Genomic DNA, 13,184 nt, shown 5'->3' with positions numbered 1-13,184 from the left:
TCCGATTCTCGCCCCCGTCCCACCGTGGGGGAGTGAGCGAGCGGCTGCGTGGGGCTTAGTTGCTGGCTGGGGCTAAACCACGACAGCCACCCAGAGCTTACCAATAATGTATACGTACTGTGTCCTTACACAAAAAAAGAACATTTACTTTAATCTATTGCTTTAAAAAATACTTTTACTAGTTAACTAAATGTGGTTAGGAGTGTTTCCTGGGCTAAGCCCATCTGAATGCCAAAGAAATGCCCACCACCAAACTGTTATTTCATATCATGAAATACAATTATAAATAAAACCATGTGTTTCTTCCTGTATGATGCTTGTACACAATGGATATAGGAAACACAAATTTTCCTCACCAAACAGTGTAAAATTTGTCAGCATCTTGTGCTACAAGAAAACAACAAGTGCTTCGTTTATTTACACAACAGCTTTGGCTTGAGGGTTATCTATTTGTGCAGAGGAGCAGCAATGAACTTCAAGGGAAGTAATTTGGAGAAGCAAAATAATTTTTCAAAGTTATTTTGCATCATTCAACACCTGATTTTGATTTCCTCATTTGGTTTTCATGAGAAAAATGTTGCTGTTTTGTTCTTTAATACGTTCTTTAAGTAAGAAAGGCATGTTCCTGTAACTTGATTCAAAATTGGATTTGGGCTTAAGAGGAGGAAAAAAAAGGAAGAGTATCTCTGTATGATCTGCCTTCACCGTCTGTTATTTCAATAAGCTCTTTAACAACATCTCGGCTATGCTGGGCTGCCAGCAAACCTACTCCTATAGAGGAAGGGCCACTTAAAATACACTGCACAGCCCCAAACGGATGTTTTCGTTGGTAAGCAGCACTGCGAGTCCAAAGCGTGCCATCTTCAAACGCTGTGCCTAGACGAAGAGGTGTTCTGCTTGCCTGCTTGCTTCGGTAGGCAGAACATTACGTAGAGTATTAGGAATATATTTAATACCATTCAGCAATTAGAAAGTAGAGAAGAGTCAACCTTGATGTTGTCATTCAGCACGCTAGAGATTTAAGTGCAGAGCGGACTAAGAGCAGTCTGAAAAACAGTAAGATTATTAGGAAAAAAAGTACTTCTCATTCTGTTCATTACTGGCCTACACTCATTATGCAGTTCCTGGAGGAACACCTTTCCTGCCAACAGAGTCTGCTGTTTGGATGCAATCTAGCAGATGGTATCACCTCTGAAATTCGTGCTGTCCTTGCTCCTTTGCAGTATTCCAGCAGTATGTTCTGCTGGAACTGAAACGTCACTCTTCCAGCATCCAAGAAATTCCAGACACTGTAAAATGCTGCAATCTTCCTTCCTGTAGCAAACAGGCCCTCTGTAAGCATAAACTCATTTCTCCTTGGCTTCATTTTTGGTGTTCCAAGCACACCATACGGCATTCCATACCAAAAGATGGCCAAAGCTTCAGAATGAAAAATTACAGTCGGTGACCAAATACTTCTTTGGTCATAATGAGCAGGTTAAACCACTGGCAAAGCAAGTTGTGCAGAAAAACCTCTTTCTAGAAGGTTGCTCAAGACTGCAAGATAAACTCCTGCAGAACATAAAAAATGACTATCACGATTCTCACCACCTCCTCATTCCTCCAAGATACATCTTTTAATAATGTTCTTCTTATCTCTAACAGGACTACAGTATGCAAGCACGCGTATTTGGGACGTGCACTGCTTCCTCTGAAGAGTTGTGTTTTTCTAATGTAATTTGGCTCTGGAATAGGTTTGATTTTGCTTACCAGCACAGTAACTTCAGTGGGTCTATTCACCTCAAAAGATTACAAGTAAACTGCCTGAACATGCATTCAGCAAAATCCATTAATTTCTTTGCTTACCAGCACAGTAACTTCAGTGGGTCTATTCACCTCAAAAGATTACAAGTAAACTGCCTGAACAGACATGCATTCAGCAAAATCTATTAATTTCATACAGTATATATACTATGCATATCTAGAACAGACTTTCAGAAGAACTGCACGATATATTACAGAAGTATCAAACAGCTCGAGCACTGGGTATTTTACATCCCCCGAAGACAGTACGATTTCTACACGAACAATTCCCTTTTCTGAACTAAGACTGGCATTCTGTCATTCATCAAGCTGTGTAAGGATGGATCACCTGTTTTACTGGAAAAGCAAATCAGATTATTTACTAACAGCGTGCCATTTGTGGGAGCTCTCTGTGACCATAATTATTCACTGCTCTTACTGGAATTCAAGTTCTGCAACTTCTAGAGCAAAATACTTCATTTCAGTAAGCACTGTACTGTTTCCATGAAATGTAAATATTAATTTAAAAATTATCAATTCTTTAATAATAGTATTAGAACAAATGTAATTAGCAAATACCAGATCATACAACACTCAGTACAGGTGGTATTAACAATATAGTATCTATTCTCAGCTGTTTCAAATACAATGATTTTTATAATCTTTCCAAACAAAGTTTGCTAACACTTGTCAGAAACATTCTGTACAGAGGGGTTGACTGTGAGATGCACAGATTTTTCCATGTTAGAAGATTTTTTTTCAAGGAGTAGAGACATTCCTGATGGCAGTTTTTCTTCTTTTACTGTTATTACTTCCTTCGAAAATCTTTAGGTCTGGGGGGAAGAAAAAAAGGAAAAATACAGCACTTTATTAAGGAAATATATGGAAACTGCAGTGGCTTTGCTTTGAGGATACAGTAACAGCCATAACTATTTTTATTTCCTTATTCTGGTGCTTGAGTTTTTGTGCTGATAAATATTTTTTGGATTACATTAAAAAGACAGAACTAACCAAAGAAGTTTACTAAGACCTCTAAGAATTTACAGACATCAGGACTAACTGGTCGAAGAGTTTCTTAGGAGCCACTCCTGCTTTCCTAAGCAAAACCAAAAAGCATTGTTAACTGAATGCAAAACCAAAAAGCATCATTAACTGAATGCAGTCTCACAAACACTAGTCTTAATTTGTCTCCACTTTTCAAAAAAATAAATGATCTGTGTATAAAATGGCAAATTTTGAATTAACAGCATAGCCCACCACAACACTACTAGAATAATTAAAACAATGACTTAAAGAAAAACCTACTTTGACTCTTAAAGTTTCTGCAATCCCTGCTGCTTGGGTGACAAACGAGGAAAACATTCGGACAATAGACTGCTGTTTGTAACCCTCTGCAATTTCCTACTCAAGCATAGGTCACCCATGCTGCCTGCCTCACATCCACCAGCCATAGAAACCACATTCTACCTGAACGTACACAGCACTGGATCAGACTAGATGATGATTTTTGTAAGAATGCTAAGTTTGAAGGCTAGATGCAAGTCTACATCCCCAACAGGTCCTGGAGAGAAGTCACGGCTCTGCCCAGTCGCTTCTAAAAAAAAGAACAGCACAGGCCGGCGGTCTCTGACGTGCCCGGGATGCGCACCGCGCATTCACGGCATGAACGGGCTGCTCTTCACGGCACACCACACCCACACAAACACACTGCCTGTGACAATACAACCTGTGATAAATAACAGCAGCCCTTTACTCTTGACTCTTCTGATGGCTTCTCTCATACATGGATCAAAACAGCTAATGTGAACTGTTAGAACTGAACAAGAGACGTAGTAACAAAGGTTTTGTAAACATGTAATGGGATACGAGGTCAGTGCATTTGCTGTGAAGTTGAATGAAAACAGAGCCTGGAATACAGGCAAAGCTGCAATCCACAACAGTAACCCAAGTTAAACTTTACCACCGTTGTAAATTTATTATTAATGTTGTTCATCAATGCGAATTAAAAGCAGATAGCAATGGATGCTTATTTTGGGGACAGAGACTTTAGATGGCTGCAGAGCTGCTGTACAGAAATCTAATACTTTCAGTAACCTAATTAAATCCAATAGTAATCTAGTAATCTAATTAATGTAATTAGTAATCTAATTAAATCTAATGCTATTAGTAATTAAAATCACATGTTGCAGAGCTAGCATTTTTCAACCAATAGCGCTGCAAAGTGAAGTCATTCATGCAATTCTTGAACAAGCCTGTAGGATCTTATGTGAAAGCAACTCTGGAATTCAGTCTGTGCAATTTCAAGTGTATCATATAAAATTTGATGATTATATGAATTTTAAAGAACAACTATAGAGACAAGCTAGTGTTCATGCTGTAATGACTCACAAAGCTGCTTTGTTCTCCATTTAAATGGCACGTTCTGTATTAACATTTGCATTTAACATTCTGTATTAACATAAGCACCATATCCATTGCTTACATACTTGCTTCATGTTGGACTTGAACATACTCAACATTTGACAGCTAATACGCACTAGACAGTCGAGTCATGTTTCCTAGAATTCTGGATTTCAGTTCTCAGAAATATTCCACATTTTGTTAATCAGATCTCACTCCTGAATACTAGAATATGTATTTCATCATATTATACTGTTTGTGTGTTAAGAGAGCAGGATTTTGAAAAATTTTGAGCAGTGACTTAGCAGCAATTTTAACACCGCATCCATCTGAGACAGGTGGAAGGATTTTTGAGATGCACCATGGTAAAGACATCATTGTATTGCAGCTTATGGTTATTACTCTTTTTTATAGGCCAATTCATCCAGTTGCACATTGCTCAAAGGATTTTGCATTTTTCTTTGAATGGCACATTTAAAACTTCAATCTAGGCTTACACTGGAGTGCTGCAGTGCTAGGGATCTCACAGTACTTTGTTCTTGGGTGAAAATCCAATTTTCATTTTTTTTTTCTTGCCAGCAAACTGTATTTCAACTTTAATGCTTGTTGTCTTAAAGTTAAATGCATAAAACATTGGACTCTTAGTTTTGCAGTCTTACAAAGTTAATGAAGCTTAAAGGCAGAATTTTCTACACTGAAACACTTGTGTGAACAAATATAAAAGTTTTAAAAGCCTTTTCTATTGCCACAGTAGGCTTTTATGCCTACTAGTACTTGGCTTTTGGAGGCCACAGTCTCCGCTTGTAAAGAATCCTTGGCACTAGGAAAGCTAAGCCTTGAAAAACACTGCCTTTGGCAAAAGTGTTATAAATACTCGGTCAGACGAAGAATATGAACCCACAAAACCCCTGTCTACTCAGGGAGAATTACAGACTACTTGTGAACACCGATAGATAAATGTTATTGATAAATGACATAAATCTATGCAAGAGTGTTGTTCTTCAATGGTAGAGATTTTGCCCTTCCTCAGCAAAGCACCGAGATTATTCATTTAGAACAAAGGAAATGATGTCTCCTAGAACAAATGGTTCAGAAATTCACCCAAAGGCAAGACTTCACATAGCTTCTTGTTTTGTGTTTTGGGGTTTTGGTTTGTTGTTGTGGTTTTTTTTTTCTTTTCCTTTTTTTTTTTTGTTTCTTTTCTTTTTTTTTTGTTTTGTTTTGGTTTTGGTTTTTTGTTTGTTTGTTTGTTTGTTTTTTTAATGTAACATTCTTGGGGAAAAAAAAATTGCTGTATACTGACAGCAGGCTTCCAAGACAAGGGGGACACAGGAGGGAGAATGTGGGAATTAGCATCTCTGAAATCAATGCTGAAAGGCTAAGTATTACAGGTTCACTGAAAACATGCAACATTACTCTGTGCAGCAGATTCTGCCACAAAAACATGTAAAAAAAAATTTGTCCCACTAACGTTTTATACAGCCCATAAAAAGCATTAAGACACAGTCCAGTGAATTCTAGGCAAAATACCCAGCAAATTAAATTAATGTCCAATTACGCCATGGCTCTCAGTGCTTCTCTCTCTTAACAAATACTTTACTGGTGAGTAAAAGAAACTGAAGAGCTGGTCCTAAGCTCCAATTACAGATTTTAAATAAATCTCTTAAATTCTACCAGCTTTTTTCCATACTCACAGCTGTCAGAAGAGGAATACAGCTGATGTAAAATTCTGAAAATCCACAGCCACTGAACCTTACAAAATAGCTAAATCTGTACATAGGTACAAGTTCATAGGATCAGATTTTGCTATAGAAAACAAAAGGTTCTTAGTGGTCCCCACTGTAACTGGTAGCGCTTTCTTCTTCCCAAAACTCTGCAGAATTAATATATTACACATAAACATCATCTTTTGATATGGATGCCAGCCCTACACTCTTGAACGCTGAAGAATACAAATGGACCAAGAGAGTTTGCCCATTTACAGGGAAACTAACTTTTTTGCTCTGTAACCCACTTCAAGAAATAAGACTGAGGTCAAACTAAATCCTAGAACACAGACTAAGATGTTCTCTAGAGGCACAGTAGGTCTGGTTCAGTCTATTTTATAATCTGATTTCTCTCACACATATACCTGAGCATACCTCTATGTAAACGAATACTCTACACTAAGCTTTTCTACTCAGATATGTCAAATTTCTAAATAGGTTTGAATTTGCCTTAATTCTGAAATGAATTTCTGTTCTTATCTCTTGATCAGTGACAGCTGTTAATGGTTATAATTTCAGCAAGTGTTAATCCCGTCTATGATACAGAGAAACAGTGCAATATCAGGAGTGAATGTGCATGCATTTAAAAAAAATAAATTCTGAAACTAAGCCACATGATTAACAAAATAAGCCAAATGCCTCCTCAAAACACCAAAATCACAGCTGTATGCACCTACAGCTTGTGTCTTTTTGCCTCCATCATAACTCCCACATCACAGAAGCTCCATCACTGACAGCAGTAATGTTATTGTTGCATATGCTATATTATAAATCATACAGTTAAAAATACTGTGGTCCTGTGACATTGCAAGTTTACAATTCTGTAGAAAGCAGAATAGAACTGCATAATATTTACTCAGGAAACAAGTTATTCACAGTGTAAGAGAAAACGGAACGGCAGGCAGAGTAACGTGACTGAACTGTTAGTGTGAATTTCAAAATGGAAAGTCAGATAATAAAATCTTCACTGAAAAATCCTTTAATATATTACATCATTCTCTCAAAAAGATGTTAAGATTAGAAAATAACAGTTCTCAACTTCCTGATCTGCCTGTTTAAATTTATTCAGGATATCTAGAGATTCTGAATAAAAATATTACGAGGAAAAGCTAATTTGCCTCACTTACTACTACAAACTATTTTCAACATGCCCGTTAGCAAATACAGAGTGATCTCCAAGAAAGGGATCTGGGACCTACCCGTGGCCCGTGAAGACCCAGTATGCAGCCTGTACAACTACATGCTCAGCAGAGCAGAGAGAGGAGTAGGAGAACTGGTTTATAAAATTAAGAGGCGTTTGTTTCATATTCTAAAGATAAAGGACTTGAACATCCTATAAGGATTTGTAAATCCAGATATTCTTTTCTTATCTATTATCTGAATATAATGAAAAACCAAGGGCTATTGCACACTTACTAACTGGTAAAGGTTGGATCTACAACACCCAATAGAGTAGTCAAAATGTTGGTGGAATTAAGGATCAAATGAACAGTTATTTAAACTCTCAGAAATAATGTGCTATACTTAGGGGATTCTGAAGACATCCTATACATTACAGTTATTTTTAGCGACTAAAAAATCTGAGGAATTTGTGAAATCTCACTGAAACAAAAGCTGACTTATTCTTTCTACAAATTAGAGCCATTCAGATATAGTAACAAACTCAAAACGGAGGGGCTAATTCAGATGTGCAAGTGCCTCAGATACCATTCACCTACCAATGTTCTGGGGGTCCTCATGGACACAAAGCTGAACGTGAACCAGCAATGTGCCCTTGCTGCAAAGGCGGCAAATGGTACCCTGGGGTGCATTTAGGCAAAGTATTGCCAGCAGGTCGAGGGAGGTGATCCTACCCCTCAGTGCTGGTGAGGCCACACCTGGAGTCCTGTGTCCAACCCTGGGCTCCCCAGTACAAGAGAGATATAGATATATCGAAGAGTCCAACGAATGGCCACAAAGACGACTATGGGACCAGAGCACCTCACATACGAGGACTGGCTGAGAGCCGTGACTGTTCAGCCTGGAGAAGAAAAGGCTCTGGGGGATCTCATCAGAGTATATAAATACCTGAAGGGAGCGTGCAAAGAGGACGGAGCCAGACTCTTTTCAGTGGAGCGCAGTGACAGGACCACAGGCAATAGGCACAAACTGAAACACAGGACGTACCGTCTGAACATCAGGAAACACTTTTTTACTATGAGGGTGACCAAGTACTGGAGCAGGTTGCCCAGAAGGGTTGTGGAATCTCCATCCTTGGAGATACTCAAAAGCCATCTGGACACAGTCCTGGGCAACTGGCTCTAAGTGACCCTGCTTGAGCCAAGGGGTTGCATCAGATGACCTCCAGAGGTCCCTTCCAACCAGTTGGTCTGCTGTAATACAACGATGCAGCTAGAATTTCTTTTCAGACAAACTGTAACTGCGTGAAATCTTTATAGACGCTGAAGGCAGAATTCACAATGGTAAGCTTTAGCCTAAGGAGGTAAGCCTCTTCAAGCCATCTCTAAAGTCAGTGAAGAAAGGTAGGGCTTCTCCAGAGTACTTTAAGTAAAGATCCATTTTATTTACTCCAAACGGAGCTTAAACTACCTGTGCTAAATTAATACTGAATTATGTTGATCACACATGTTAGAAGAAGAATAACTTAAGCAGCTTCCCTAACAATCCCCGCCAACTCTAACGTACACCACTTTGTACAGCTGCATAAAACAAGGTTATCTTTAATCTAGGTCAGATCCCTGATTCTCTTTATTCTGTTGCTACCCAAGCAGAATGGAAAGGCAGGGAAAGTGATGGACGATACATAAAAAACAGCCTTTTTGCCAAAAGAAATGCTCTTGAAGCTATGACCTCAGCCTCTGAATATCTCAGATGGCAAACAGAAACTAACAGTACAAAAAGACCTACTTGTATAGTTGCAACTATGATCGGACACCCCCCCCCCCAATATTCAAAATCCTTTTTCAGTATGATGTGAAATGTCCTCTTCCTAGGGTATTTTTCCTGTCAAAGTAGATAGAACAGAGACCCTTTCCAAAAGTTAAATGTGTTCAATTTTCAACTCCTGGAGTGAATATTTATTTCCATCAAGTCTGAACAGACGTTCTACACAGTTCCATCTTTATTAAATTCTTGTCAGCACATTCCAGCAAAGATGTTTCCCTTTGCCTAGCAATGTTTTGTGGAAGTAAAACAGTGTCAGAAAAAATAAAATAAGGGCATGTGTGTGTGTGTTAAGTCTGTGAAGGCCAAATCTAGGTAATCACCAGTCTGCGTTATACTGCAACTCTCTTGATTTCAAAAATATAGAGGCCAACTTCACTGCCTTATTTCTAGGCAAGTGAGAGAACACCTTGTAATACAGTTCTTACAGCAGGCAGATGAAAAATAGCATTACTTACCTCAAAGAAATAATGAGGTTAAGGCTCTAGAGTAATACATGATACTGTCTATTTTATATGTAAAGAAGTTATTTTTCAATCCTTTATAGCATTTTGACTTTCAAGCAATCCTTTTAAAATATTTTCTCTTAATTTTTAACAACTCAGAATACTTCTTCAAAACTACATATTTTAATCCCAATTATTCTGTTTCTTAGAACTTGTAAATGCATCAAGATTAACTATAACAATTTATAATAGACATTGTTCTTCCTTCTTCTTCCAAAAGAAGTTACACACCCGCCTATTATTTTCAGCCACATGCTGCTGATAAAATAGCATTTGATAGCATGACCTTATCTTCTTTCAAGCTCAAAAAAACTGGATAGTCATGTCTCCATAAACAATCTCTACTCAGAATAGCTTTGTTATGTTAAATTGTCTGAGGCATTTCAAAAGAAGTCATACAAAGTCAAATTTCATGGAGTTATGACAGTCATTTGTGTGCTTGCAAGCATGTATTTATGACTGCTAACTAATGGTTTCAAAGGTGCCTCTGCTAAGGAATCACATTGTCAATGCTGCAGAAGAAGTGACCTGTCAATACCTGCTCTTGACTCAGCAATGCACACCTGGTTTGGAAGCTTTGAAGATCTCAAATTGCATTTTTTTTTTCTTCACCTGCAGGCAATTATCTCACCATTGGAGAACGTGACCCAGAGAGCCGGAGTTCCCTGTACTTTCTGCAATCTCATCAGCAATAACAATCAGTTTTCAGAAAGGATTTAACCTTGCATCAGCTCTGTAAAAGTTCAGTGCCTTAAGGCTAACTAATGCTGCACACTAATAAAGTGACAAAGAGATAAAAGCACTGGTATAAGAGCAAAAGTTGAAAAGGATAGGCTTAGAATTCTGCTAAGATTTCACTGCTTCCATGAATGAGAAAAAACACTCCAGATGCATTAAAATCCCCATAAAAATTAGTAATTGTCCTGTATGAAAGGCACATCCATCTCTTCCATTCACAGTCTGTGAAACGCTCCCTATTACTTGAAAAATTTCATGTCTGGTAGGATTCCCATCTGCATGGGTTATCCATCAGGAAAAAAAAAAAAGTATCAGTCTTAACACACAGTTATCAAAATGTTTTAAGAGTAACTCATGCCAGAGGATTCTAGGTCTGTGGCTGCTATAATAGACTTTTTTCCACTGGCTTTTTTTTTTTTTTTTTTTCTTTTTCCTCCCTGCAAAACAGTGGAGAGTTCCCCAAACAGCTGAATGAGTCTTCAGGATGACTGCGTAGTTTTACAGAAGCTCTGCATGATTTTCCTACACAGATTTCACGAATTCTAAGTAACAACAGGGATAAAAGCTCTCCAAACTTGGCCAGAAAACTAAAACACACAAAGAAATGTAGTTTAATTAGTGCTAAAGTACTTCTAAATTACTCCCAAGTTTTTTAAGTAGTTAACCAACGATATCCACTGGCTTATAAGTGTGTCGTTTAGGAGAATTTATAAATGACACAGTTTAACAGAAGACGACAGATAGGGGAAGACAATTAGCGAAAAGATCTTGTGGACTGATCACGCCACTTAGTATCTAGCCCTCACCCAGTCAATCATCCAATTACTCTGAGGTAGCAGGCACACTAGATCTGTATTACTGTAATGCTCCTCTTCATATTTATGGAAATCACAATCACAGGAATGTGGGATTATTGCTACCTGATGACAGTCGGCTGCTTACACAGGATAATTATTGATTTGGCTCTCATGATAAGGCTCATCTTTCAAGTCCGCTTCCTAATGACAATAGATGTTTTTTAGCCTTATAACAAAAGGTTCCAAATACTTTGCTCATGTATAAAACTGTTGCAAAATACACATAGCATGAAATTTTGCGGTCTATCTGGCATACTTTTAAAAATTAATTTATGAATACAACTATAAAATTTTCAGTATCTTAAGATTTATTTTTATAGACAAACTTAAAAGACAACCTTCAACACAGAGCCAAAATTTACTGTAAACTCTGAAACAAGAGGAATATATATATATTTCAGGTACACTTTGCAAGTTGTGCCAAAGTCAATAGCTATTAGCTAAGTGCACTATAGCTAAAGGGGATTTCTGAACACATTTCATCTGTTTGAATAATCACACTAGTAAATCAAAAACCAAGGATTAGACAAGGCTATCATTCTCTGTAAAACCAAAGCATGTGGTTACACTCAAATATCAACAGAGTTTGGAGCTGGGGGGAGTTGAATCATTTTTGTACTCAAGATGTACCTACTATCCCAAGGTAGCTCTATGCCTCTGGTAAAATAATCAGTGAAAGAGCTAATGATATTTAAACTATCATTAAATTTCCAATAACCACCTCGGCCTATTCTAAACTGTGAACTTCTTGCTCTGCTTGGGGGCAAAAGAACCTTTTCCATACTGGTGTAGTTCTCATGCAGACTATCATCTTGGCTAAAAAGCATTTCTACAAGTATAACTTATTTCACTTGGAGAATAAACCACAGTAACAGAAGCTGCGTTTAGTAACAAAACGGAGTCAGAAAAGGTGGGTTTACTGATACTGTTATGCCATTACAGCTATAGTGACTAATCCTTTCCTGCACACACAAAGCCTAAGATAAATCTTCTTGTGGTCCTCGACTGCAGCTTGGTGTTTTTTTCTACATAAAACTAGCACTTGTTTTAATTTTTAAAAAGTGTTCATAAATCAAGTTATCTAAACCAATGCTAATATGCATTTTGGTACTCTTAGTGAAAGTAAGAACGGCATATTACAATTTAAAATAAACTGGTTACAACCCAGTTTCCCTAAAAACAAATTAAGCAAAACTGAACTAATATCTTTGAAAATGACTCTCAATCCCAGATTTTGATCTGGGTTATAGGAATTCTGTCTGTAAAATGATTTAAGTTAAATAAATGCCATGTACACATAAACTTCATCTCGGCAAGATGATGCTTTTTGCAAATGAAAGGGTTTTCTTTAAGTGATATACTCTGCTAAAAACCGTAAGGCTGTAGAAAGAACAGCACTGTATACTTGGCTTTGTCCAAAGAATTACGTAATTCTTCAAATAAACTGAGAGGTAGGTAAAGGAATGGTGAAATGCTTTCCAGACTTAATGTCAGCACCAAAAGTGAAAAAAGCAAATCTAGACATTTATAAAAGAACAATTAAAACCAACCTAATTCTAATGCAATCTGGGCAAGTAGTTCAACAGTATCATATACAACCATTCTCATATTGCTTGTCAAATTCCCGTTAATTTACCTTCTATTCTCACACATCAACAGCTTTTTAGGGGAGAGGGAAAGTAGCTTTGGAACTTTCTTTTTGAGAGCCTCTTCAGACAGCTGAAGTAAAAGTGCCCAGTTACCCATTTATTAAACCTCTTACCTTCAACTCTAGTTTCAGCTACAGTGTAAGCTGCCCTCGGGTAAAGGGTATGAGAATCAGTAGCACTGGTGGCTAGAGAAAAGCCAGTAATTCATTTTAATAGGCTAAACAATCTAAACACAAATTTGTCAGATTTTTAAGATGATTAAGCTACTGACCCTTCTCAATTAGGATCCAGTTGCTGCCTGCGGTTAAAACCTGATGTAGAGAAGAGCAATTTTCTTCTCAGGTATCTAACTGTGTGGCTTCTTGTCCACAGGAATTTAGATCCAGCTATGGTAGCCTGAAATGTAAGAGTCAGTTACTGTCACGATTTCTGTTAAGTTACATTCTACAAAAATTATGAGATATTTTTACGCCATTACCATAAAAGAAAAAGTTACCACTGATAGTTTCCAGATTTTAATGAGGGTTAATGATTTCCAGTTAG

The sequence above is a fragment of the Phaethon lepturus genome, unplaced genomic scaffold (assembly GCF_000687285.1).
Source record: "Phaethon lepturus isolate BGI_N335 unplaced genomic scaffold, ASM68728v1 scaffold8872, whole genome shotgun sequence".
Lineage (NCBI taxonomy): Eukaryota > Metazoa > Chordata > Aves > Phaethontiformes > Phaethontidae > Phaethon > Phaethon lepturus.
This window is presented reverse-complemented; position numbering follows the sequence as displayed.